The sequence below is a fragment of the Balaenoptera borealis genome, assembly GCF_965194805.1.
Source record: "Balaenoptera borealis genome assembly, chromosome: 7".
NCBI classification, from domain to species: Eukaryota; Metazoa; Chordata; class Mammalia; order Artiodactyla; family Balaenopteridae; genus Balaenoptera; species Balaenoptera borealis.
In genome coordinates this window covers 128,756,985-128,784,451 of record NC_138864.1, presented here as the reverse complement: position 1 = coordinate 128,784,451, position 27,467 = coordinate 128,756,985, and the positions used below count along the sequence as shown (strand labels likewise).

Genomic DNA, 27,467 nt, shown 5'->3' with positions numbered 1-27,467 from the left:
GTCCTGACCCTTAGGGTGCTCTCCTTTGCTCCTGTGAATTCAGCCGGCGTTCTCAGTTAAATGAGAAATGAAGGAGCAAGGAAAATTATAATTTATCTGTATAAGTGCAGTTTTTCTCTTTAGTAATTTTTAGTGATGATTATAACTTTAATTGTAAATTGCAAGTGTATTGAATCCTGTATAAAATGATTAATTTGGTGATATTTTTGCTTCAAAAAGGAAAATGTTTTTTAAAAAATTTAATTTGCCAACTGCTATTGCTGCATCATTGGTATAAACTATAGCTTTAGACTTGAATGCCTGGTGTGATATGACAGATTTATTACAGAATTCCTCTGAAATAGCTTCTTATATTTAAATATGGAAGATTTTATACTAATTAAAAAATTACCACTAAGTAGATTTTACAAGCATATCACTTGCCACAAAGAATTAGGTTGTGAGGAGCATTTTGGCTATGTATTTTTAGCCAAATATAATTAATATCGATGATAGTTTTGTTGTCCATTGGAAACACAAAGAATCTGTGCGTAACACTTTTTATTTGAAATCTTTAAAACCTTTTAAAACTGATGCCCTGTCAGTGGATATGCTTTCCAAAACGTTGTTTTGCTGCCTGTTTAGTGTTCAGTTTTGAAAAATCCAACATTTTGAGGGATATGATGTCCTTATTTTTAGCAATCAATTTACTCTTTGGTATAATAGACTCTCAAGGTGATTAGAGGAGATGGTTCACAAAGTGAAAATAGAACAGGCTCAAACCTAATAAATTATTTATAGAGGCCCAGACTTTGCTATAACAAAATATTTTAAAGGCAGCAGTGAATTTTGTGAGAATAGATTTTGCCAGATTGCTGACATGTTCTTGGTTATGCTTAATCAAGAAACAACTGAGAGATTGACAGTTTTTACATTATTCTTTATTTGAAATCTCCTTTAACAGGAAAAATTTTCTCAGATGCAACCAATAGACTTCGTAATACTTTTACTAATTTCCATTTTGAAGTTATTTTTATAGTTAGTTGTATTTTCATCCTGAAATTCTTTCTGTAAATTTTAAGTTATTCAAGGCCCAAAAGCAGATTTTTTTTAATACACTTAAAACAAAAAACACTTAACCTTTCAAATCAGCTTGGATCTATTTTTAGTATTTCCATGTATTTCTCATCTGGGTCCCATATAGTCCATCATCTTGCAGGATTTAAAGTGTATTATTCTCTTTTGTTCCTTGATGAAGGGTCTATGTTTAAAAACTGGTCCTTTGCGGGAGAGGTCTTTATTTGGGTTTGTAAATACACTAGTAATCTTTACCCTGAGCTTTCCCTCTCCAGTGTGAATCAGAAATAAATGATGCTTAGACATGACAAATGTGAAATTGAAGTATAAATCTTAATATATATTCCTAATTATGGCTTTGATGTAAAAATAATTCTAAACCCTGTATTGAAAATTTCTCCGCAAAAAAATTGTGTATGACTTAATTATATTCTGTTATATTGCAGAGCGTAATAAATGAGTGGTAAAATTAACTTTTGATTGATTACTAATGTTCTTATACCTGACCAATAAATTTGTATATCTAGTTAGGATTTTTAATTATAAAGGAAAAGTATTCTGTGTCAAATATCTGAAAGAAGTCAGAGGGTCACTAATGCTCACTCCCTCAACACCCCCGTTCCCAGTGTCCACTTGTCGTGTCCTTCTGTTGCTGTTCTTGTTTCAGAGCACATAGTCCTTCTTGCCTGAGGAAATATCGTGTTGGCCACGTATTCTAAGTAACTTAGCCATCTGTTGACATACGTTCAACTCCCTTAAGTTTTGATTTGTTATAAAATATTTTTCATATGAAATTAATTCCAGTTAGGATTATTTAGTTGGAGGGAGCCTTAAGATGTAATTTTTTAAATGTTAAGAATTAAAATGTTACAATTAAAACTAGAACGTAAACTACAGTAAGGATCTAATTTACACTAAGAATCAAGACCCCCAACCTGGCTGAGAATACTTAATAGTACACCTATACATGGCCAACTCTGAGACTGATGAACAGATTATCTCCTTATTTATAGGAAATTTTATTTTTCAATTAATTTTTAAGTATGTACATGAATAACTTCTTATGAGGAATATTAAAAACAGATCAGGCTCAAATTCCTTTTGACCGCCACTTTTTTTTTTCCCCCACACTATTTTAAATATTTATTTAGTTATTCATTTTTGGCTGTGTTGGGTCTTCGTTTCTGTGCGAGGGCTTTCTCTAGTTGCGGCAAGCGGGGGCCACTCTTCATCGCGGTGCGAGGGCCTCTCACTATCGCGGCCTCTCTTATTGCGGAGCACAGGCTCCAGACGTGCAGGCTCAGTAGTTGTGGCTCACGGGCCTAGTTGCTCCGCGGCATGTGGGATCTTCTCAGACCAGAGCGCGAACCCGTATCCCCTGCATTAGCAGGCAGATTCTCAACCACTGCGCCACCAGGGAAGCCCCCTTGACCACCACTTTTATTTTTATTTATTTATTTTTTTAACATCTTTATTGGAGTATAATTGCTTTATAATGTTGTCTTAGTTTCTGCTATATAACGAAGTGAATCAGCTATACATATACGTATACATATATCCCCATATCCCCTCCCTCTTGCGTCTCCCTCCCACCCTCCCTATCCCACCCCTCTAGGTGGTCACAAAACACCGAGCTGATCTCCCTGTGCTATGTGGCTGCTTCCCACTAGCTATCTATTCTACATTTGGTAGTGTATATATATCCATTCCACTCTCTCACTTTGTCCCAGCTTACCCTTCCCCCTCCCCATGTCCTCAAGTCCATTCTCTATGTCTGCATCTTTATTCCTGTCCTGCCCCTAGGTTCATCAGAACCATTTTTTTTTTAGATTCCATATATATCTGTTAGTTTACGGTATTTGTTTTTCTCTCTCTAACTTACTTCACTATGCACGACAGACTCTAGGTCCATCCACCTCACTACAAATAATTCAGTTTCGTTTCTTTTTATGGCTGAGTAATATTCCATTGTATATATGTGGCACATCTTCTTTATCCATTCATCTGTCAGTGGACACTTAGGTTGCTTCCATGACCTGGCTATTGTAAATAGTGCTGCAATGAACACTGTGGTACATGACTGTTTTTGAATTATGGTTTTCTCAGGGTATATGCCTGGTACTGGGATTGCTGGGTCGTATGGAAGTTCTATTTTTAGTTTTGTAAGGAACCTGCATGCTGTTCTCCATAGTGGCTGTATCAATTTACATTCCCACCAACAGTGCAAGAGGGTTGGTTCCCTTTTCTCCACACCCTCTCCAGCATTTATTGTTTGTAGATATTTTGATGAGGGCCATTCTGACTGGTGTGAGATGATACCTCATTGTAGTTTTGATTTGCATTTCTCTAATGATTAGTGATGTTGAGCATCCTTTCATGTGTTTGTTGGCAATCTGTATATCTTCTTTGGAGAAATGTCTATTTAGGTCTTCTGCCCATTTTTGGATTGGGTTTTTTGTTTTTGTGATATTGAGCTGCATGAGCTGCTTGTATATTTGGAGATTAATCCTTTGTCGTCACTTCATTTGCAAATATTCCCTCCCATTCTGAGGGTTGTCTTTTCGTCGTGTTTATGGTTTCCTTTGCTGTGCAAAAGCTTTTAAGTTTCATTAGGGCCCATTTGTTCATTTTTGTTTTTATTTCCTTTCCTATAGGAGGTGGGTCAGAAAGGATCTTGCTGTGATTTATGTCATAGAGTGTTCTGCTTATGTTTTCCTCTAAGAGTTTTATAGTGTCTAGCCTCACATATAGGTCTTTAATCCATTTTGAGTTTATTTTTGTGTATGGTGTCAGAGTGTTCTAATTTCATTCTTTTACATGTAGCTGTCCAGTTTTCCCAGCACCACTTATTGAAGAGGCTGTCTTTTCTCCATTTTATATTCTTGCCTCCTTTATCAAAGATAAGGTGACCATATGTGCGTGGGTTTCTCTCTGGGCTTTCTATCCTGCTCCATTATTCTATATTTCTGCTTTTGTGCCACTACCATACTGTCTTAATGACTGTAGCTTTGTAGTATAGTCTGAAGTCAGGGAGCCTGATTCATCCAGCTACATTTTTCTTTCTCAAGATTGCTTTGGCTATTCGGGGTCTTTTGTGTTTCCATACAAATTGTGAAATTTTTGGTTCTAGTTCTGTGAAAAATGCCATGGGTAGTTTGATAGGGATTGCACTGAATCTGTTGATTGCTTTGGGTAGTAGAGTCATTTTCACAATATTGATTCCTCCAATTCAAGAATATGGTATATCTCTCCATCTGTTTGTATCATCTTTAATTTCTTTCATCAGTGTCTTATAGTTTTCTGCATACAGGTCTTTTGTCTCCCTAGGTAGGTTTATTCCTAGGTATTTTATTGTTTTTGTTGCAATGGTAAATGGGAGTGTTTCCTTAATTTCTCTTTCAGATTTTTCATCATTAGTGTATAGGAATGCAAGAGATTTCTGTGCATTAATTTTGTATCCTGCTACTTTACCAAATTCATTGATCAGCACTAGTATTTTTCTGGTAGCATCTTTAGGATTCTCGATGTATAGTATCATGTCATCTGCAAACAGTGACAGTTTTACTTCTTCTTTTCCGATTTGGATTCCTTTTATTTCTTTTTCTTCTCTGATTGCTGTGGCTAAAACTTTCATAACTATGTTGAATAATAGTGGTGAGAGTGGGCATTCTTGTCTTGTTCCTGATCTTAGAGGAAATGCTTTCAGTTTTTCACCATTGAGAACGATGTTGGCTGTGGGTTTGTCATATATGGCCTTTATTATGTTGAGGTAAGTTCCCTCTATGCCTACTTCCTGGAGGGATTTTATTATAAATGGATGTTGAATTTTGTCAAAAGCTGTTTCTGCATCTGTTGAGATGATCATATGGTTTTTATCCTTGGATTTGTTAATATGGTGTATCACATTGATTGATTTGTGTATATGGAAGAATCCTTGCATTCCTGGGATAAATCCCACTTGATCATGGTGTATGATCCTTTTAATGTGCTGTTGGATTCTGTTTGCTAGTATTTTGTTGAGGATTTTTGCATCTGTGTTCATCAGTGATATTGGCCTGTAGTTTTCTTTTTTTGTGACATCTTTGTCTGGTTTTGGTATCAGGGTGATGGTAGGTAGACTTGTAGAATGAGTTTGGGGTTGTTCCTCCCTCTGCTATATTTTGGAAGAGTTTGAAAAGGATAGGCATTAGCTCTTCTCTAAATGTTTGATAGAATTCGCCTGTGAAGCCATCTGGTCCTGGGCTTTTGTTTGTTGGAAGATTTTTTTAAAAAATAAATTTATTTATTTATTTTATTTTTGGCTGTCTTGGGTCTTCACTGCTGTGCACGGGCTTTCTCTGGTTGCGGTGAGTGGGAGCTACTCTTTGTTGCGGTGCACGGGCTTCTCACTGCAGTGGCTTCTCTTGTCGCGGAGCATGGGCTCTATGCTTGCAGGCTTCAGTAGTTGCAACACATAGGCTCAGTAGTTGTGGCTCGTTGGCTCTAGAGCACAGGCTCAGTAGTTGTGATGCACGGGCTTAGTTGCTCCGCGGCATGTGGGATCTTCCCAGACCAGGGCTCGAACCCATGTCCCCTGCATTGGCAGGTGGATTCTTAATCACTGTGCCACCAGGGAAGTCACTGTTGGAAGATTTTTAATCACAGTTTCAGTTTCAGTGCTTGTGATTGATCTGTTTATATTTTCTATTTCTTCCTGGTTCAGTCTTGGAAGGTTGTGCTTTTCTAAGAATTTGTCCATTTCTTCCAGGTTGTCCATTTTATTGGCATATAGTTGCTTGTAGTAATCTCTCATGATCCTTTGTATTTCTGCAGTGTCAGTTGTTACTTCTCCTTTTTCATTTTTAATTCTGTTGATTTGAGTCCTCTCCCTTTTTTTCTTGTTAGTCTGGCTAATGGTTTATCAGTTTTGTTTATCTTCTCAAAGAACCAGCTTTTAGTTTTATTGATCTTTGCTATCGTTTCCTTCATTTCTTTTTCATTTATTTCTGAACTGATCTTTATGATTTCTTTCCTTCTACTAACTTTGGGTTTTTTTTGTTGTTGTTGTTCTTTCTCTAATTGCTTTAGGTGTAAGGTTAGGTTGTTTATTTGAGATATTTCTTGTTTCTTGAGGTAGGATTGTATTGATATAAACTTCCCTCTTAGAACTGCTTTTACTGCATCCCGTAGGTTTTGGGTCATCATGTTTTCATTGTCATTTGTTTCTAGGTATTTTTTGATTTCTTTGATTTCTTCAGTGATCTCTTGGTTATTTAGTAACGTATTGTTTAGCCTCCATGTGTTTGTACTTTTTACAGTTTTTTTCCCTGTAATTGATATGTAGTCTCATAGCATTGTGGTAAGAAAAGATACTTGATACAATTTCAATTTTCTTAAATTTACCAAGGCTTGATTTGTGACCCAAGATATGCTCTATCCTGGAGAATGTTCCATGAGCACTTGAGAAGAAAGTGTATGCTGTTGTTTGTGGATGGACTGTCCTATAGATATCAGTTAAGTCCATCTTGTTTAATGGTTCATTTAAAGCTTGAATTTTCTTATTTATTTTCATTTTGGATGATCTGTCCATTGGTGAAAGTGGGGTGTTAAAGTCCCCTATTATGATTGTGTTACTGTCAGTTTCCCCTTTTATGGCTATTAGCATTTGCCTTATGTATTGAGGTGCTGCTATGTTGGGTGCATAAATATTTACAATTGTTATATCTTCTTCTTGGATTGATCCCTTGATCAGTATGTAGTGTCCTTCTTTGTCTTTTGTAATAGTCTTTATTTTAAAGTCTATTTTGTCTGATATGAGAATTGCTACTCCAGCTTTCTTTTGATTTCCATTTGCATGGAATATCTTTTTCCATCCCCTCACTTTCAGTCTGTATGTGTCCCTAGGTCTGAAGTGGGTCTCTTGTAGACAGCATATATATATGGGTCTTGTTTTTGTATCCATTCAGCCAGTCTATGTCTTTTGGTTGGAGCATTTAATCCATTTACATTTAAGGTAGTTATTGATATGTATTTTCCTATTACCATTTTCTTAATTGTTTTGGGTTTGTTATTGTAGGTCTTTTCCTTCTCTTGTGTTTCCTGCCTAGAGAAGTTCCTTTAGCATTTGTTGTAAAGCTGGTTTGGTGGTGCTGAATTCTCTTAGCTTTTGCTCATCTGTAAAGGTTTTAATTTCTCTGTTGAATCTGAATGAGATCCTTGCTGGGTAGAGTAATCTTGGTTGTAGGTTTTTCCCTTTCATCACTTTGAATATGTCTTGCCAGTCCCTCTGGCTTGCAGAGTTTCTGCTGAAAGATCAGCTGTTAACCTTATGGGGATTCCCTTGTATGTTATTGTTTTTCCCTTGCTGCTTTTAATATATTTTCTTTGTGTTTAATTTTTGATAGTTTGATTAGTATGTGTCTTGGCGTGTTTCTGCTTGGATTTATCCTGTATGGGACTCTCTGCCCTTCCTGGACTTGATTAACTATTTCCTTTCCCATATTAGGGAAGTTTTCAAGTATAATCTCTTCAAATATTTTCTCAGTACCTTTCTTTTTCTCTTCTTCTGGGACTCCTATAATTCGAATGTTGGTGTGTTTATTGTTGTCCCCGAGATCTCTGAGATTGTCCTCAGTTCTTTTCATTCTTTTTTCTTTATTCTGCTCTGCGGTAGTTATTTCCACTGTTTTATCTTCCACGTCACTAATCCGTTCTTCTGCCTCAGTTATTTTGCTATTGATTCCTTCTAGAGAATTTTTAATTTCATTTATTGTGTTGTTCATCATTGTTCGTTTGCTCTTTAGTTCTTCTAAGTCCTTGTTCAGCGTTTCTTGTATTTTCTCCATTCTGTTTCCAAGTTTTTGGATCATCTTTACTATCATTACTCTGAATTCTTTTTCAGGTAGACTGCCTATTTCCTCTTCATTTGTTTGGTCTGGTGGGTTTTTACTTTGCTCCTTCATCTGCTGTGTATTTCTCTGTCTTCTCATTTTGTTTAACTTAACTGTGTTTGGGGTCTCCTTTTTGCAGGCTGCAGGTTCATAGTTGCTGTTGTTTTTGGTGTCTGCCCCCAGTGGGTAAGGTTGGTTCAGTGGGTTGTGTAGGCTTCCTAGTGGAGGGGACTGGTGCCTGTGTTCCGGTGGATGAGGCTGGATCTTGTCTTTCTGGCGGGCAGGATCGCGTCTGGTGGTGTGTTTTGGGGTGTCTGTGAACTTCTTATGATTTTAGGCAGCCTCTCTGCTAATGAGTGGGGTTGTGTTCCTGTCTTGCTAGTTGTTTGGCCTGGGGTGTCCAGCACTGGAGTTTGCTGGTCGTTGAGTGGAGCTGGGTCTTAGCGTTGAGACAGAGATCTTTGGGGAGCTGTCGCTGATTCATATTACGTGGGGCTGGGAGGTCTCTGGTGGTCCAGTGTCCTGAACTCGGCTCTCCCACCTCAGACGCTCAGGCCTGACAGCCAGCCGGACCACGAAGACCCTTTTGGGATGTCTGAGGTCTTCTGCCAGCATTCAGTAGGTGTTCTGTAGGAGTTGTTCCACATGTAGATGTATTTTTGATGTATTTGGGGAGGAAGGTGATCTCCATGTCTTACTCCTCTGCCATCTTGAAGGTCCTACCGACCACCACTTTTAATACCAATCCTTTCTTTAGAGTTTCCAGGAATCAATTTGATATGTAGCTTTTAAAATCTTTTTCTATGTGTACACACACACACACACACACTTGCGCGTGTGCATGTGCACGCACACACACAGTGCACTCTGTAGGAAATTTATAACTGTCACCTGGGTATTACTTTGTTTCTGATGGGTGTTCTTGTTTCTTCTTTGACTTCTAACTTTGGTGTGCCATCAGTAGGAGTTAAAAGAGGAAGAGGTTTTGAACTCATTTCTTCTATCGGAATTCAGTCAGCTGAAAATGAATTTCAACCCAGAATACTTAATTATCTCTTCCTGCTCAGGTCACCAGTGACCTCCTGGTTGCCCAGTTGTGTGCATTTTGTTTTTATCTTAATTGCTCAGTAGCACTTGCTGTTTGTAACCCCGCTTCACAGATGTCTTCTTTCTTAATATATGGGCACCACTCCTCTTTTTTCTCCTTCTCCTTCTCTGGCTATTCTTTAGCTGTCTCTTTTACTGCTCCTCCGCTTCATCCACACACTTGTCCCCAGATGCGCACCTCTAACCCACCACCCACCCCTGAGCTAGGAGCAGATAACCCTGCCTCTGTACTCCACGTGTTGTCCCGCAGCCATCTCACATTGGTCATTTCCCCTGTGCGACCCATACGTGCGTGTACGTGTGTGTCTGTGTGAGTGTCCCTCCTTCCTTCCCTCCATCTCTCCCTCGTTCCCTCCTCTCTCCTTTTCTCCCTCCCTTGTACTTCCATCCTTGGGCACTTTCTATTCAGTATGCCAAACCAGAAACTGGGGAGTTTATTAGATGCCTCCACCTTCCTGTACCAATACCTAATGGCACTCCTCATTTTCATCTTGTTAATATTTCTTGCATTCACCCCTGCCTTCCCATTTCCCTTGTAAAAAAAAGTGCAAAGAATCAGACTTGTTTAGCATCAAAGCAGAGAGCTGAGTATATGATTTTATTTTAATATTTCATTGTGAGGGAATGTTCATGAAGTGGATTCTAAACAGGTGTTCTTTTCTTTGAGGAGGGTAGAGTAAGAAGTGAAACCAAAGCAAAAGAACCAGGGAAGTATTTAATTTTCCAAATGAGGATGTGATATTGAGAGATACTCTGGAGGCCCCATCTCAGGAGATTTTCTCCAGGAAGAGAGTAGGCAGTTACCATCATTGGAGGTCTTAAATTTACACTTGTTTTAAAATTAGCACTTCAAGTTTGTTCTTGGGCTATGATTATAATTACCATTCATTTAATTTTAATTTGTATTAAAATTCACATATGCTAGTTCATCTGGACTACTGAGTTAAATTGCTTCACCTTAGGACAAAATGAGTTTGTAGCATGTAAATAGTCATGACTAAAATTGATGTGATATTTGCAAATGCACTTTTCCATCTCCAGGCCCACATTGGTTCACACTGTTCCCACGGTCTCAACCTTTCTCTGCCTGTGCAAGTCCTTCCACCCTCTTAGGCCAGGTTGCATCCTCTGTCGTATGTGAAGGTGTACCAGATTCTTGTTTCAGCCTTGTGGTATACGTACCTATGCGGATTGACTTTCTCAAGGGACTTTACATTTCTTAAAGGGCAAGACCAAATTTTATGCGTCTTTTTATCCCTCACAGTCCCTAGTTAATAAATCTTTGTGACGTCATTGGATGCCACCATGTGAAGGTGGACTGTCTCAGGACAGGTGAACCAGGATATTCCAGGCATCCTGCTTTCATCCTGGTTACCTGTATTTCCGTGTTCCAAGCTTTTGTGACCAAGTGTGCTAGTCGTATTATTTTAAAAGACCCTTACATAATAGGCAAAGTTAGAAACAACGCAAGCATCCATTGACAGATGAATGGATAAATAAATCGTGGTTCATACATACAATGTAATATCATTCAGCTGTAAAAAGGAATGATGCCTAAGTGAAATAAGTCAGTCACAAAAAGACAGATGCTGTATGATTCCACTTATATGAGGTACCTAGAGTCATCTAATTCATAGAAACAGAAAGTGCAATGGTGGGTCCCAGTGCCTGGGGGACAGGAAAATGGAGAATTGTTCTTTAGTGAGAACAGAGTTTCAGTTTTGCAAGATGAAAAGAGTTCGGGACGTTAGTTGTACAACAGTGTGAAGGTACTTAACACTTCCGAACTGCATACTTAAAAATGATTAAGGTGGTAAATTTTATGTTATGCTCGTTCTACCAAAATTAAACAAAAAAAGAAAAAGGAATGAAGCACTGAGACACGCTACAGCGTGGATGAACCTTGAAAACATTGTGCTGAGTGAAATAAGCCAGACCCAAAAGGTCACATAGTGTATGGCTCCACTTATATGAAGTGTCCAGAAGAGGAAGATTCATAGATACAGAAAGTAGATTAGTGGTTGCCAGGGACTGGGGGGAGGGGTAGTGAGGAAAAACTGCTAATGGGTAGGGGCTTTCACTTTCAACTGATGGAAATGTTTTGCAGTTAGATAGAGATGGTGGTTGCACATGTTGTGAATGCAGTAAATGCACTGAATTATTTAGTTAATTTTATGCTATGTGAATTTCATCTCAATAAATTATATTTTTAAGAAAAGATCTTTACACAGTAGATAGTAAATATTGATATTTGTTCTCTTCCCTGTTTCCTTGACATGGTAATCTAATTCCAAGGGCTAAATTTTTCCTTAAATTTTTATTTATTTATTTGTTTATTATTTTAGTATAGTTGATGTACAATATTATATTAGCTTCAGGTGTACAACATAGTGATTTGACATTTATCTACATTATGAATTGATCCCCATGATAAGCCTAGTGACCATCTGTCATCATACAGAGTTATTACAGTGTTATTGGCCATATTCCCTATGCTGCCTATTATGTCCCTGTAGCTTATTTCTTTTATAACTGAAGGTTTGTGCCTCTTAATCCCCTTTACCTATTTCACCCACCCTCCCACTCCCCTCCCCTTAGCAACCACCGTTTGTTCTCTGTATCTGTGAGCCTATTTTCATTTTGTTTCGTTTTTTAGATTCCACATATAAGTGAGATCATATGGTATTTGTGTTTCTGTGTCTGGCTTATTTCACTTAGCATGATACCCTCTAGATCCATCCATGTGTTGCAAATGGCAAGATTTCAGGTTTTTTTGGCTGACTAATATTCCATTGTATGTATGTGTATATATATATACATATATACACATACATATATATATATATATATCACATGTTCTTTATCCATTCATCCATAGATGGACACTTAGGTTGCTTCCATATCTTGGCTATTGTAAACAATGCTGCAGTGAACATTGGGGTGCATGTATCTTTTTGAATTTGTGTTTTGCTACTCTAGCTTCCCTTTCCGTTTGCATGGAATATCTTTTTCCATCTCTTTACCTTCAGCCTGTGTGTGCCTTTAGATCTGAAGTAAGTTTCTAGTAAGCAGCATATATTTGGGTCTGGTCTTTTTTCATTCAGCCACCGTATGTCTTTTGATTAGAGCATTTAATTCATTTACATTTAAAATAATTATTGATAGGTATTTATTTATTACCATTTTGTTAATTGTTTTCTGCATTTTTTGATAATTCTTCTTTGTTCTTTTCTTCTCTTGTTCTCTTCCTTTGTGATTTGATGACTTTATTTAGTGTTATGTTTGTATTCCCTTCTCTTTAGTTTTTGTGTATCTTTCATAGGTTTTATGTTTGTGGGTACTATGGTGTTCCTGTGTAACAACCTGCTATGTATATAGCAGTCCATTATAAGTTGACGGTTGCATAAGTTTGAGTGCATTGTAAAAGCACTACATCCCACCCTCCCTCCCCATCACACTTTATGTTTTTGATGTCATATTTTACATCTTTTTATTTTGTGTATCACTTAACCATTTATTTTAGATACAGGTGATTTTTACCAGTTTTGTCTTTTAGCCTTCATACTAGCTTTACAGGTCGTTGAGCCACTACCCTTACTATATGTTTGCCTTTACCAGTGAGATTTTTTTTCTTTCATAATTTTCTTGTTTCTAGTTGTGGCCTTTTCTTTTCCCTTTAATGAAGTCCCTTGTTAAGCCAGTTTAGTGGTGATGAACTTTTTTAGCTTTTGCTTGTTTGGGGAATTATTTCTCCTTCAATTCTGAATGATAGTCTTGTTGGTTAGAGCAGCGGTCCCCAACCTTTTCAGCACCAGGGACCGGTTTTGTGGAAGACAGTTTTTCCATGGATGGGGGAGGGGGGGTGGGATGGTTCAGGTGGTAACGCGAGCGCTGGGGAGCGGCAGATGAAGCTTTGCTTGCTCACCTGCCACTTGCCTCCTGCTGCCGCGTGGCCCGGTTCCTAACAGGCTGAGGGCCAGTACTGGTCCACGGCCGGAGGGGTGGGGACCCCTGGGGTAGAGTATTCTTGGTTGTAAGTTTTTTCCTTTCAGTCCTTTCAGTATATTATACCAATCTCTTCTGGCCTGTAAAGTTCCTGCTGAAAAATCAGCTGAACTGTAGGGGTTCCCTTGTATGTAACTAGTCATTTTTCTCTTGCTGCTTTTAAGATTCTCTCTTTATCTTAAACTTTTGACATTTTAATAATAATGTGACTTGGTGTGAGTCTCTTTGTGTTCATCTTGTTTGGGATCTCTGGACCTGGATGTCTGTTTCCTTTGCCTAGTTAGGGAAGCTGTCAGGCTGATTTCTTCAAATCGATTCCCTGTCCCTTTCTCTCTCTTCTTTTTTTGGGACCTCTGTAATGCAGACGTTAGCATGCTTGATGTTGTCCCAGAGGTCCCTTAAACTGCCTTCATTTTTTTTAAGTCCTTTTTTCTTTTTGCTCTTCTGATTGATTTCTGCTACCTAGTCTTCCAGTTTGCTGATCCGTTCTTCTGCATCCTCTCACCTGCTGTTGATTCCCTCTAGTGTATTTTTCATTTCAGTTATTATATTCTTCAATTCTGATTTAAAAAATAGACATATATATATATATTTTTTTCTATTTCTTTTTTTAAATTCTCACTGAGTTCATCCTTTCTTCTCCCAAGTTTGGTGAGCATCTCTTTATGTCTATTCATTTGAACTCTTTATCTGGTAAATTGCATATCTCCGTTTCATTTAGTTCATTTTCTGGAGTTTTGTCTTGTTCTTTCATCCGGAAGGTATTGTCTCCTCGTTTGCCTCTTTGTGTTTGTTTCTGTGTATTAGGCATATCAGCTGCATCTCCTGGTCTTGAAGGAATGGCCGTATGTAGGTGTCTTATGGGGCCACGTTGTGAATCCCACCCCCAGTCACCAGAGCCAGGTGCTTCAGGGGCATCCCCTTGTGTGGGGTGCACGCACCTCCCTGCTGTGGCTGGGCCACGATTGCTGAGCGGGCACTGGTGGGCGGGGTTGGCCCCCAGGCCAGCTGACTGCAACTGCTACCGGCACACTGGTGCCCCTTGGAGCAGGAGCTGCTTTGGAGGGGCACCAGTGCTGGCTGAGGCTGCCTGCCAGGTGGGGTGGGGCAGGAGCCGCTTTGGAGGGGCTGGTCCTCACGGGAATTCCAGGATGGGCCGCATGGTGTTAGCTAGGTTCATGGACAGTGATAGAAATGGTGCCTCCCAGTACCAGGCCAGCCAGGTGGAAGGAGAGTAAGAGAAAGATGGCAGCACTTCTGTCCCTGGAGAAAGTTCTACCAGATCCCTGCTCCTCCACACCCCCTAAAATTAGTCACAAGTCTCCTTGTATGACCCAGTTGCTTTTCAAGCTGCTGCCTCTGCTGGAACTCAGAGCGAGTACGTTGGTGCATGTGCCCTTCCTGAGTGGAGTCTTGGCTTACAGCAGCCCTCTGGCTCTCCTGGAGATTAGCCTCTGCTGGTTTGCAAAGCCAGACGTTGTGAGGGCTCATCTTCCTGGTGTAGGTCCCCTGGGCGGGGGAGCCTGACATGGCGCCTGGACCCCTTGCTCCTCAGGGGGCACCTGTGCCGTCATGATATCCCTCCTGCTCTGGGTTGCTACACTGGGGGATGTGGGTTCTGACTAGACCAGGTCTCTGCGCATCCATCTCGAAGTGGCCTTTTCTTTATATCCTTAGTTGTTGAAAAATCTGTTCTGCTAGTCTTCAGATTGTTCTCCGAGATGGTTGTTCCTTATGTAGCTGTAGTTTTGGTCCTGAGGCCTAAATATTGTTATGACTATGAGTCAGTCTTTGACTTATTTGTCTCTCTAGTGTTACGCACTTGATAAAGGAAGAGGGATCAGACAACAGGGGCCTTTATTGTACTGATAGCATCCCAGGCGGGAGTGTCTCCTCCACCCTCCTCTCCACCCAGAGTTTAGTCATGATCTAAGGGTTAGTTCAGCACTTCTTTCTCTTACAGTGAAAATGTGATCCTGTCATTACTGTGCTCCCAGTGCTTTAAAGTCTTTGGCCATTAGAATAATTACCTGTTTCCATAAGGTGGCACAGAAGAACATTTATGCCTAACTCCGCCTGTATGTCCAACTACATCTCTTGCCTCTCCGAGCCTTACGTTCTGAACCATCATGAATAAAAGGGGTGCTCTTCAGTTGTGTTGGGATGGGAAGCAAATACTGCTGTGTACCCACTATGTCTTTGAATATGTTACTTCGTCTGTGTGAATAATTTTGTCATCACCTGTTCTCTGGCATAACCTAACATGTCATCTGAGAGTCAGCTCACTATTAACTCCACAGGTAAAGTTTTCCTTGAATTTCTCCCCCTTTAAGCTCCCTCCTGTGTACCCCCAAGATACTTTTCTCAGTCCTCCGTATATCTGCCATGTCACTTGTCGCATTGTGTTCTAACTGCTCACTTTTCTCTTCACTCCATAAAACTGTGAGCTCCTTAAGGGAAGTAATGGTCAAGTGTATCCAGTGCCTGCACATAGCATTTAGGACGTGTGTGCAATGGAGGAACTCGTGTGCTTTTCAATTTTTCATTTCACTTAACTGTACAAAGACTTTTAGTTGTGCCGGAAGTATTTCATGTCATGAAAATCTTCTTAGGAAGACTCTCAATTCCATGAAGGGAATAAATGTTATACATACTTACTTGTAACTCTTACAGTACCTGTGTAGGGTCAGGAATATGAATAGGAACTCAAAAATACTTTAAAATTTAACTCATACCACAACAGCAAATACAGAAATATAGACTTTCTAGTTAAATCTAGTTGACACAGCCATACACTAATATATTCATGCATGATATGGGATATATAGTCTGAAGCCTGATAAATGCATTTTAACAGCTTTATTGAGGTATAAGTCACATATCATAAACTGTACATATTTAGAGTATATAATTTGGTAAGTTTTGACATAACTTGTGTAACTGTGAACCTGTTACTGCAATCAAGATAGTGGATAAGTCTGTCACCCTCAAATGTTTCCTTTTGGCCCTGTATAGTTCCTCCCTCACACCTGTCTCCGTCCCTCCCCCCCCCACACCCCCGCCCCAGCAATATCCCCAGGCAACCACTGACCTTTTTATAACTATAAATTAGTTCACATTTCCTAGAATTTTTTATAAATGAAATCATACACTGTGTACTATTTTTTGGTTTCTTTTACTCAGTGTATTTATTTTAAGATTCATCAATGTTGTTTCATGTGTCAATAGTTCACTCTCTTTTTATTGTTGAGTAGTATTCCATTGTACATATATACCACAATTTGTTTTTCCATTCACCCACTGAAGGGCATTTGAGTTGTTTACAGCTTTTGGCTATTGTAAATAAAGCTGCCATGGACATTCACATCCGAGTCTCTGTATGGACTTAGGCTTTCATTTCTCTTGGGTAGTAACTAGAAATGGAATGCCTGGGTGTATACTTCATTTTTAAAGAAACGGCTGAACTGTTCCAAAGTGCTTATACCATTTTATATCTCCATCACAGGTGTATGAAAACTCTGGTTCTTCTACATCTTCACCAATACTTGGTATAGTCAGTCAGTTTAACATTAGCCCTTCTAATAGGTGTGTAGTGGTATCTTTTTGTGGATTTAACTTGAATTTCCCAGATGACTAATGTGCTCATTTGCCATCTGTATATTTTTTTTGATGAAATATTTATTCAGATCTTTGGCTCATTTTTTAAAAGTGCTTTATCACAATACGTGATTTGCAAATATCTTCCCCATTCAGTGGCTTGTCTTTTTATTCTTTTACCAATATCTTTCAAAGTACAGACATTCTTAATTTGATGAAAACAAATTTACCAAATTTTCTTTTATGGATTGTGCTTTTGGTGTCATACCTAGTAAATCTTTCTCTAACCCAAGATCACAAAGATTATCTCCGATGTTTTCTTCTAGAAATTTTATACTTAGGTCCATGACCTATTTTGAGTTAATTTCTATATATTGTATGAGGTATGAATGAAAGTTTATTTTTTGGCATTTGGTAACCAATTATTCCAGCACCACTGCTTGAACAATCTATTCTTTTCCACTGAATTGCCTTTGAAGCTTTGTTGGAAATCTATTGTCCATGTATGTGTGGGTGCAGATCTATTTCTGAACTCTATTTTGTTCCATCGATGTCTCTGTCTTTACATCAATACTACACCATCTGTATTACTCTGGGTTGATCATGAGACTTGAAATCAGGTAGTGTAAGTCCTTCAGCTTTGTTCTTTTTTTCAGAGTGGTTTTAGTTATTCTAAGTCCTTTGCATTCCTATATGACTTTTAAAAATAGCTTGTCATTTTTCACACAGATGTCTGCTAGGGTTTTGATTTGGACTGTGTTTAATCTGTAGAACAAATTGGAGATGATTAATGTCTTTACAGTATTGAGTCTTTCAGTCCTTGAACAGTCTGTACTTATTTAGTTCTTTAATTTGTCTCAGCAGTGTTTGTAGTTTTATGTTCAGGTCTTGCACATTTGATACTGTTGTGAATGGTATTTTTTTTTAAAAATTCAGTTTCCAATAGTTCATTGCTAGTACGTAGACATACAGTTGATTTTTGTATATTGATCTTTTATTTTGCAACTTTGCTAATAAGTTCACTTACTAGTTCTAGTAATTCTGTTAAATCTATTTTATAGGTTTCATTGAATTTTCTACTTTGATGATTATGATGTCTGTGAATAAAGGCAGTTTTACTTCTTCCTTTCCAATATGGATGCTTTTATTTATTTTTCTTCCCTACTGCATTATCTAGGGCCTCCAGTACAATGTTGAATAGAAGTGTGGTGAGGGCAGATGTCCTTGACTTGTTCCTCACCATAGTGGGAAAGCATTCTGACTTTTACCATTAACTGGTATTAGCTATAGTTTTTGTTTGTTTCTTTGTTTTTGTAGATGCCTTTTACCAGGTTGAAGGAATTCCCTTCTTTTCCTGCTTAGCTAGAGTTTTTATTAGGAGTGGATGTTGTATTTTGTTAAATGCTTTTTCTGCATCTATTGACATAATCATTTTCTTTTTTAGTCACTGATGCTCCATTCATTTTTTTGTTTTGTTTTGCTTTCTGTATTTCATTTTGAGTAGTTTCTGTTGAAAATGTCTTCAAGTTTACTAATCTCATCTTTTGCAGTGTCTAATCTGTCTTTAATCCCATCTAATGTATTTTTCATACCTTACATTGTAATTTTTCTCTGTAGAAGGTAAATTTGGGTCTGTTTTATATCTTTTATGTCTCTACTTAACAAGTTCATGCTTTCCTCTAGCTTCTGAAATATAAGGAATATAGTTATAATTGTTTTAATGTCCTTCATACTCATTCTGTCATCTGTGTCATTTCTGGGTTGGTTGTTTTCCCACAAGCAACGTGTTGGTCAGTTCCCGACTGAATACTCAAGACGTCCTGTGCACACCTCTCAGGTTCCCACCCTGTTCAGCTCTCTAGCCACCATGCTGTCCCAAGCTCCACCTGCACCTCAACTCGATGAGATGGTTGGACTCTATCCCTGTTCCTTTTCACTCTGAGTCAGAAAGCCCTCTTTAGGCAGGAGCTATGACAAACAAAGGGCCCACCTTGCTTGTTTCTCATGTCAGCATCATTGACCTTCATTGCTAGATGTTCAGGGTCTCGAATACCACGGTTTTGTATATTTGGTCCAGTTTTTTGATTGATTCGGGTGTGAGGGAAAATCTGGTCTCCTTCACTTAGTTTTGGCTGGAATCTGAAGTCAATAAACATATTTCTAATTGATGTAATATAATGAAAATCTATTTGCAGAGTAAGACTGGTCAGATTTAAACTCTTTCCTTTAACATCATCTTCTGTTACCCCCCAAAAGTGGAACCTCTCATTAGTTTTAGAATTACTTTCTTTGTGAATAAATAAAATAATTGACAGCCTATTTACATTAGTCCTGAAATTAATGATATTCAAAATTGATTGTAGATTTTATTATTTCATACTCTTTAAGTCACATTTATTTTTTGACACTGTAGGTAAATTTATTTCAAAAGCCTTGTTTAGAGAAGGGAATTTAAAAATCTAGTCAAGATAATAATTTATACTAACTATTATGGGAGTCCAGAGAGGGGGGAAATGTGTTAATCCCAATGTTTTGTCAAAGAACACTTAATTTATAAATTTGTTTTTTATAATAAAAGTATGTGCTCTTTTTGGCAGTCTTTCATTAAAGCCATGGATATTCATGTCAGCCATCTGTGTGATATGCCAGCACACATGATTTATTGAGAAAGTTACTTTAATGATCCTTTTAGTGTGTCAGGCTTTATAAATTCTCTCTCAACTTCTTGCTAGCTAAGGAACATGAATCTGCTTGCTAAAAGTCTAAGTTGACTCAGGTGGGCTAACAAACGTAAATTCTCTTGACTCATATTGCAGGTGGAGTAACCAGCTCTTTCTTGAAATGAGGTTTTGTTTTGTACCTTAGTTCTTTTATAGGTATGGATTCAAAAAGATCTTTATTCAAGGAATTATGCATAAAACATTTTCAGTTGAATCCTAGTGCAGGGAGCTGCACTAGGTTTGTTATGAAGAGTATTTTATTGACAGATAATTCAGATAATGTGGCCTTATGCTTAGCTGCTGTTTAACTAACTGAGCTTCTTACCTGGTATATATTTTACTTATCTTTTAAAGAAATGAACTTCCGAGTGGGAATAAGCATTTCAGTATTTGACTAGGAGAGTGAAATGACAGCATTTGGTAATTGAAATTTTCTTATAGTTAGTAGTATTTTAAAATTTGCTGCCTTAGTATCCTTTTATATATTTCCCTAGAAATAGAGATTTTGAAGTATTTTACATTTGTATGTCTTATTAAGTTAAAACTTTAAGTATTGTTACTTTTTCTTGTGTTGGTATTTTTAATTAAAAAGTACATTGGTCCAAATGGACTTAATAGATATATACAAACTGTTCCATCCAAAAGCAGCAGAATACACATTCTTTTCAAGTGCCCAAGGAACATTCTGCACATGCTAGATCACATGCTAGGCCTCAAAACAAGTCTTGGTAAATTTATGGAAATTGAAATCATATTAAGCATCTTTTCTAACTGCAATACTATAAGACTAGAAATCAACTACAATAAAAAAAACTTCCCAAAACACAAACATGTGGGGGCTAAACAATATGTTAGTAAACAACCAATGGGTCACTGAAGAAATCAAAGGAGAAATTTAAAAATACCTGTAGACAAATGAAAATGAAAACACAATGATCCAAAATCTATGGGATTCAGCAAAAGCAATTCTAAGAGGGACATTTATAGTGATAAAAGCCTACCTCAGGAAACAAGAAAAATTTCAAATAAAGAATCTTACTGTATACCTAAAAGAACTAGAAAAAGAAGAACAAACAAAACTCAAAGTTAGTAGAAGGAAAGAAATCGTAAAAGATCACAGCAGAAATAAATGAAATAGAAACTAAAAAAAAAAAAAGAACAATGAAATTAAGAGCTGGTTCTTTGAAAAGATAAACAAAATTGATAAGCCTTTATCCAGACTGGTTAAGAAAAAAAGAGAGGGCCCAAATTAATATCAGAAATTAAAAAGAAGACATTACAACCTATACCACAGAAATACAAAGGATTATAAGAGATTACTAAAAACAACTGTATGCCAATAAAATGGACAACCTAGAAGAAATGGACAAATTCCTAGAAATGTATGGTCTCCCAAGACTGAACCAGAAAGAAATAGAAAATATGAACAGACCAATAGCCAGTAATGAAATAGAATCAGTAATAAAAACTCCCAGCAAACAAAAGTCCAGGACCAGATGGCTTCACAAATGAATTCTACCACACATTTACAGAAGAGTTAACACCTGTCCTTTGCAAACTATTCTAAACAATTGCAAAGGAAGGCATGCTATCACCCTGATATCAAAACCAGACAAAGCTATCACACAAAAAAATTACAGACCAATAGCACTGAGGAACATGTACAAAAATCCTCAACAAAATCTTAGCAAACCAAATTCAACAGTACATTAAAGGGATCATACACCAATAAATAAATAAATCAAGTGGTATTTATTCCAGGGATGCAAGGATGGTTCAGTATCTGCAAATCAATCAATGTTATATATCACATTAAGACACTTGAAGCATAAAAATCATATGATCATCTCAATAGATGCAGAAAAAGCTTTTGACAAAATTCAGTATCCATTTATGATAAAAGCTCTGCACAAACTGGATAGAGGGAACATACCTCAAAATAATAAAGGCTATATATGATAAGCCCACAGCTAACATCATACTCAGTGGTGAAAAACTGAAAGCATTTTCTGTAAGATCAGGAAGAAGACAGTGATGCCCAGTCCTGCTGCTTTTATTCAACATAGTATTTGAAGTCCTAGCCACAGCAGTCAGACGAGAAAAAGAAATAAAAGGAATCCAAATTAGAAAGGAAGAAGTAAAACTGTCACTGTTTGCTGATGACATGATACTATACTTAGAGAATCCTACAGACACCACCAAAAAACTATTAGACCCCATCAATGAATTCCATAAAGTTGCAGGATGCAAAATTAATATACAGCAATCAGTATACAGAAATCTGTTGCATTTCTATACACTAACAACAAACTATCAGAAAAAGAAATTAAGAAAATAATCTCATTTACCATTGCATCAAAAAGAGTAAAATAGCTAGGAATATATCTAAGTAAGGAGGCAAAGACCTGTACTCAGAAAACACTGATGAAAGAAATCGAAAGCAACACAACAGATGAAGAGAAATACTGTGTTCATGGATTGGAAGAATTAACATTGTTAAAGTGACCATACTACCCAAAGCAATCTACAGATTCAGTACAATCAAAATACCAATGACATTTTTCACAGAACTAGAACAAATAATTCTAAAATTTGTGTGGAACTACAAAAGATACTGAATTGCCAAAACAATTTTGAGAAGGAAGAATGAAGCTGGAGGTATCAATGCTTCCTGATTTTAAACGATACTACAAAGCTACAGTCATCAAAACAGCATGGTACTGGCACAAAAACAGACACATAGCTCAATGGAACAGAATAGAGAGCCCAGAAGTTAACCCATGCAGCTATGTCAATTAATCTATGACAGAGGAGGCAAGAATGTACAATGGGGGAAAAGACAGCCTTTTCAATAAATGGTGTTGTAAAAACTGGACAGCTATATGCAAAAGAATCAAACTGGACCACTCTCTCACATCATGCACAAAAATAAATTCAAAACAGATTATCTAAGTGTAAGACCTGAAATCATAAAACTTCTAGAAGAAAACACAGGCAGTATGCTCTTTGACATCAGCCTTAGCAATATGTTTTTGGGATCTGTCTCCTCAGGCAAGGGAAAAAAAAGCAAAAATAAATGGGACTGCATCAAACTAAAAATCTTTTGCACAATGAAAGAAACTGTCAACAAAATGAAAAGGCTGCTTACTGAATGGGAGAGGATATTTGCAAATCATATATCCGATAAGGAGTTAATATACAAAGGCTCAATATCAAAAAAACAAACAGCCCAATCAAAAAATGGGCACAAGATCTAAATAGACATTTCTCCAAAGAGGACATACAAGTGGCCAAAAGACACATGAAAAGATGCTCAACATTGCTAATTATGAGAGAAATACAAATCAAAACTACAACGAGGTATTACCTTACACTGGTCAGAATGGCCATTATCAAAAAGTCTACAAATAATAAATGCTGGAGAGGGTATGGAGAAAAAGGAACCCTCCTGCACTGTTGATGGGAATGTAAATTGGTGCAGCCACTATGGAGAACAGTAGGGAGGTTCCTTAAAAAACTAAAGATAGAGTTACCATTCAATCCTGCAATCCCACTCCTGGGTATTTATCTGAAGGAAATGAAAACACTAATTAGAAAATATATATGCACCCCTATGTTCATTGCAGCATTATTTATAATAGCTAAGATATGGAAGCAACCGAAGTGCCCATCAATAGATGAATGGATAAAGATGTGGGGTGTGTGTATATCCACACACCACACCACACACACACAGACACACACACACACACAGTGGAATATTACTCAAACATAAAAAAGATTGAAATATAACCATTTGTGACAACATGGGTAGACCTAGAGGGTATTACGCTTGGTGAAATAAGTCAGACAGAGAAAGACAAATACTGTATGATTTCACTGATAATATGAAATCCAAGAAACAAAACAAATGAACAAACATAGCAAAATGGAAACAGAGTTATAGATACAGAGAGCAGGTGGTTTCCAGAGGGAGGGCGGTAAGAGGAGGAAAGAAACAGGTGAGGAGGTTAGAGTTGCAGAATTCACAGTCTGAAATGTACAGTGTGGGGAATATAGTCAATAACTGTGTAACTAGACATCGTGATCATTTTGAAATGTATAGAAATATTGAATCACTATGTTGTGTAACAGGAACTTATAGTGTTTTAGGTCGATCATACTTCAAAAACAAACTCATAGGAAAAAAGATCAGATTTGTGGTTAGCAGGGACGGGAGGTGGGTGGAAGGGGAACTGGATGAAGGCCGTCAAAAGGTACAGACTTCCAGTTACAAGATAAATGAGTACTAGGGGTGTGATGTGCAACGTGATACCTAGAATTAACACTGCTGTGTGCTGTAGAGGCAGGTTGTTAAGGGGGTAAATCCTGAGAGTTCTCATCACAAGGAAAAAGTTCTTTTTAACTTTTTAAATTTTTATCTGAGGTGATGAATGTTCACTAAACTTCTTATAATAATCATTTCTGGGCTTCCCTGGTGGCGCAGTGGTTGACAATCTGCCCGCCAATGCAGGGGACACGGGTTCGAGCCCTGGTCTGGGAAGATCCCACATGCCACGGAGCAACTGGGCCCGTGAGCCACAATTACTGAGCCTGCGCGTCTGGAGCCTGTGCTCCGCAACAAGAGAGGCCGCGATAGTGAGAGGCCCGCGCACCGCGATTAAGAGTGGCCCCCGCTTGCCGCAACGAGAGAGAAGTCCTCGCACGGAAACGAAGACCCAACACAGCCATAAATAAATAAATAAATAAATAAATAAATAAAATTAAAAAAAAAAAAAAAGAATATCCTTATCATCTAAGGATAAAGACCATTTAAAAAAAAATAATCATTTCTTTTGTATGTGGGTCCAGTCATTATGCTGCACACATTAAACTTACATAATGAGGTATGTAAATTATATCTCAATAAAACTGGAAGAAAAGAATTAAAAAGTACATTGTACAGTTTAACTATTGCTGTGACACAATCCTCTCAGACATTTTAGAAAAGTGATTATTTAAGGCTTCTCGTCTAATAGAAGATTTTCAGAAGTGAAGAACTGTGTGGTACCAGAGTAATCTTTTAGTCAGTCGATATTAGTTAGATTTTTAAAACATTAAATTTGAAACAACAAGGTCTTTAGAGCTCGTCCCTATAGTCTCTAATATTTTGTCTGCTGCCTCACACGTACTCTAGCAACAGACTCCTGGATTTCTGTCTGTGAGGCCAACCTGAGGTATCTGGGGACCAGGACACCTAATGAGAGAGATTGCTCTTTGCCTGGTGTTTCTCACTGGGTCCTGATTCTCAAGATACCAAGTTGAGTCCACTAAGAAGTTCTAATGAAAGCATTTTTCTGTTGTTCATAACATACCTTCCCTTCTCACTCTGCAAATGCTTTCTGCCCCTGACTTCACTCTCATGCAGTGGTGCTGTCCCAGCACGACACAGGCCAAGTTCTGGGCAGTGCCAAATTGCTATTTAGCATACGACTGTGGTTTCCAAAGTGGAGTTTGTTTCCCGTCCATTCACAAAGTAAGTCATTGGGCTGTGTGAAGAAACTATTAGAACTTGTATTTATTTTTATTGTTATAATTTTTTAAAATTAATTAATTAATTTATTTATTTATTTTTAGCTGTGTTGGGTCTTCGTTTCTGTGCGAGGGCTTTCTCTAGTTGTGGCAAGCAGGGGCCACTCTTCATCGCGGTGCGCGGGCCTTTCACTGTCGCGGCCTCTCTTGTTGCGGAGCACAGGCTCCAGACGCGCAGGCTCAGCAGCTGTGGCTCACGGGCCTAGTTGCTCCGCGACATGTGGGATCTTCCCAGCCCAGGGCTCGAACCCGTGTCCCCTGCATTGGCAGGCAGATTCTCAATCACTGCGCCACCAGGGAAGCCCTATTGTTATAATTTTTAAAGTCTTTGTTTTGTGTGTAAAATAATGTATATGTCAGTGAGTAGTACGTATATATCAGTAGTTTATAAATAATTAAAATAACACATATAATGGGTATATGTACTCTGATTTTATCTTTGCTTTTAGTGGTGTATGATCAAAAATTTTTGAGACCGGATAAGACTCTTATAGCGCATCTGGGTGAGGGTTTTTATTCTGTTATTTGTCAGTTCCTCCATAAATATGAGCTTCATGATATGCACAATTGTGTGTGTGTGTGCGTGCGCCCACGCGCACCCCCTCATATATGTGTGTTTTTCTTGTGAAAAATTCCGTGGCTCTCACCAGATTCTCAGGAGTCTTTGACCCTAAAGATCAAATATGCTGGGCTTCCCTGGTGGCGCAGTGGTTAAGAATCCGCCTGCCAATGCAGGGGACATGGGTTCGAGCCCTGGTCCGGGAAAACCCCACATGCCGCGGTGCAACTAAGCCCACGTACCACAACTACTGAAGCCCGCGCTCCTAGAGCCCGTGCTCCACAACAAGGGAAGCCACCGCAATGAGAAGCCTGCGGGCACCTCAACGAAGAGTAGCCCCTGCTTGCCGAAACCAGAGAAAGCCCGCGCACGGCAACGAAGACCCAATGCAGCCAAAAATAAATAAATGTTTTTTAAAAAATGCATAAAATCAAATATGCTTATCTGGGATCCCTGGGCCATGAAACCACTGAAGTTCATTTTGGGAGGACTGTACCTTGTTTACATATAACTGCCTAGTTTAAATTAAGTGGTACTTCATTTGAAAAATAATATATATGATTAGATACATATTCTTTTTTCTTTTTAATTAATTTATTTTTTGGCTGCATTGGGTCTTCGGTGCTGCACGTGGGCTTTCTCTAGTTGCAGCGCATGGGGGCTACTCTGTTGTGGTGCATGGGCTTCTCATTGCGGTGGCTTCTCTTGTTGCAGAGCACGGGCTCTAGAGCGCAGGCTCAGTAGTTGTGGTGCACGGGCTTAGTTGCTCCGCGGCATGTGGGATTTTCCCGGACCAGGGCGTGAATCCATGTCCCCTGCATTGGCAGGCAGATTCTTAACCACTGTGCCACCAGGGAAGTCCCATATTCTTTTTAATAGATTGAAGTCTTATTAAGTCTTTAGTCTGATAAACTGCCGCCAGGATTGTTGCCATGATCTCATGGTGTGACCTACGCTGCATACTCTACTAGGGTCTGGGTCCCTTTTACCTTCTTTTAAAAGATATTTTATTGTATGTTTTCACTAACCTTATATTTCTTTAAAATATTATGATAGGTTTTTGTCTCTCAAATTCAAATACATTGGTCCTGGATAGATGTGGCTACGAAAGAGCTGCTATTTGAAACCTGCTGTTTTTCTGTTGTCTCCATAAGCTGCTTTTGGGGAGTCTGTCTGTATAATAGGTGATGGGATTTCATTGAGTGGGGATGAGAGTTAAGTTTAAAAGTCAGCTGATAAGGTGAAATTGAGTTTAGTCAAAGTTATTTTTGAAATTCTTAGATCACCCATAAAATTAAAGGTACATGATTTTGTCTATACAGTCCTTTGTGGTTAAACTTTTATATGGCCCCGAGTAGCTCTTCAGTTTCTTCCTTAAAGAATGTCCACAATCCTGTCATCTCTCAGTTGACTGACCACTTGAATGCTGTTTTACTTATTTATTTATTCATTTACCAGTAGTCAGAAAAACCCTACCATTCGCATATTCTTTCCAATAAGTATTGGGCCTAGGACACGTGCTCATTGAATAGAATGACTATCCAGATTTCTTTTTCAATAAAAAGACTTGTTTTTTAAATGTGTATAGGTGAATTTAAGTAACTTCAGTGCATATATGATACAACTGCACTGCATTTCCAACCTGTACGACATAATTACACTGTATTTCCAGCTTTGGCCATTTCCCTGCACAAGCCTGTAGCATCCAACTCAGATGAATAAGGTGTGTGTGTGTGTTTTCCCTTGGAAAGGAATCACTCTATTTGTTTATTCGTTATGTAATAAGTTTTAAGTGTGTGCAAGGCATTGCTCTGGGCATTGGAATTACAGGAATGAAAATGACACAGTCCCTGTTCTTATAGAACTTACATTCTAGTGGCGAAAGTAGGCAATAAATAAACCACAAAGGATAAGAAACATTTCAGGCAGTGTGTGCTGTGAAGAAACATAATCAGGGTGCAGGGCCTTGGCAGGTCCACTGTC

General features: G+C 38.2%; 1 protein-coding gene across 9 annotated transcripts in view; it reads left to right on the top strand.

Annotated features, from left to right (window-relative positions):
• Positions 1-27,467, top strand: part of LMBR1 (limb development membrane protein 1) — a 163,713-nt gene that overhangs the window by 108,829 nt on the left and 27,417 nt on the right. The gene's annotated exons all lie outside the window — the stretch shown is intronic.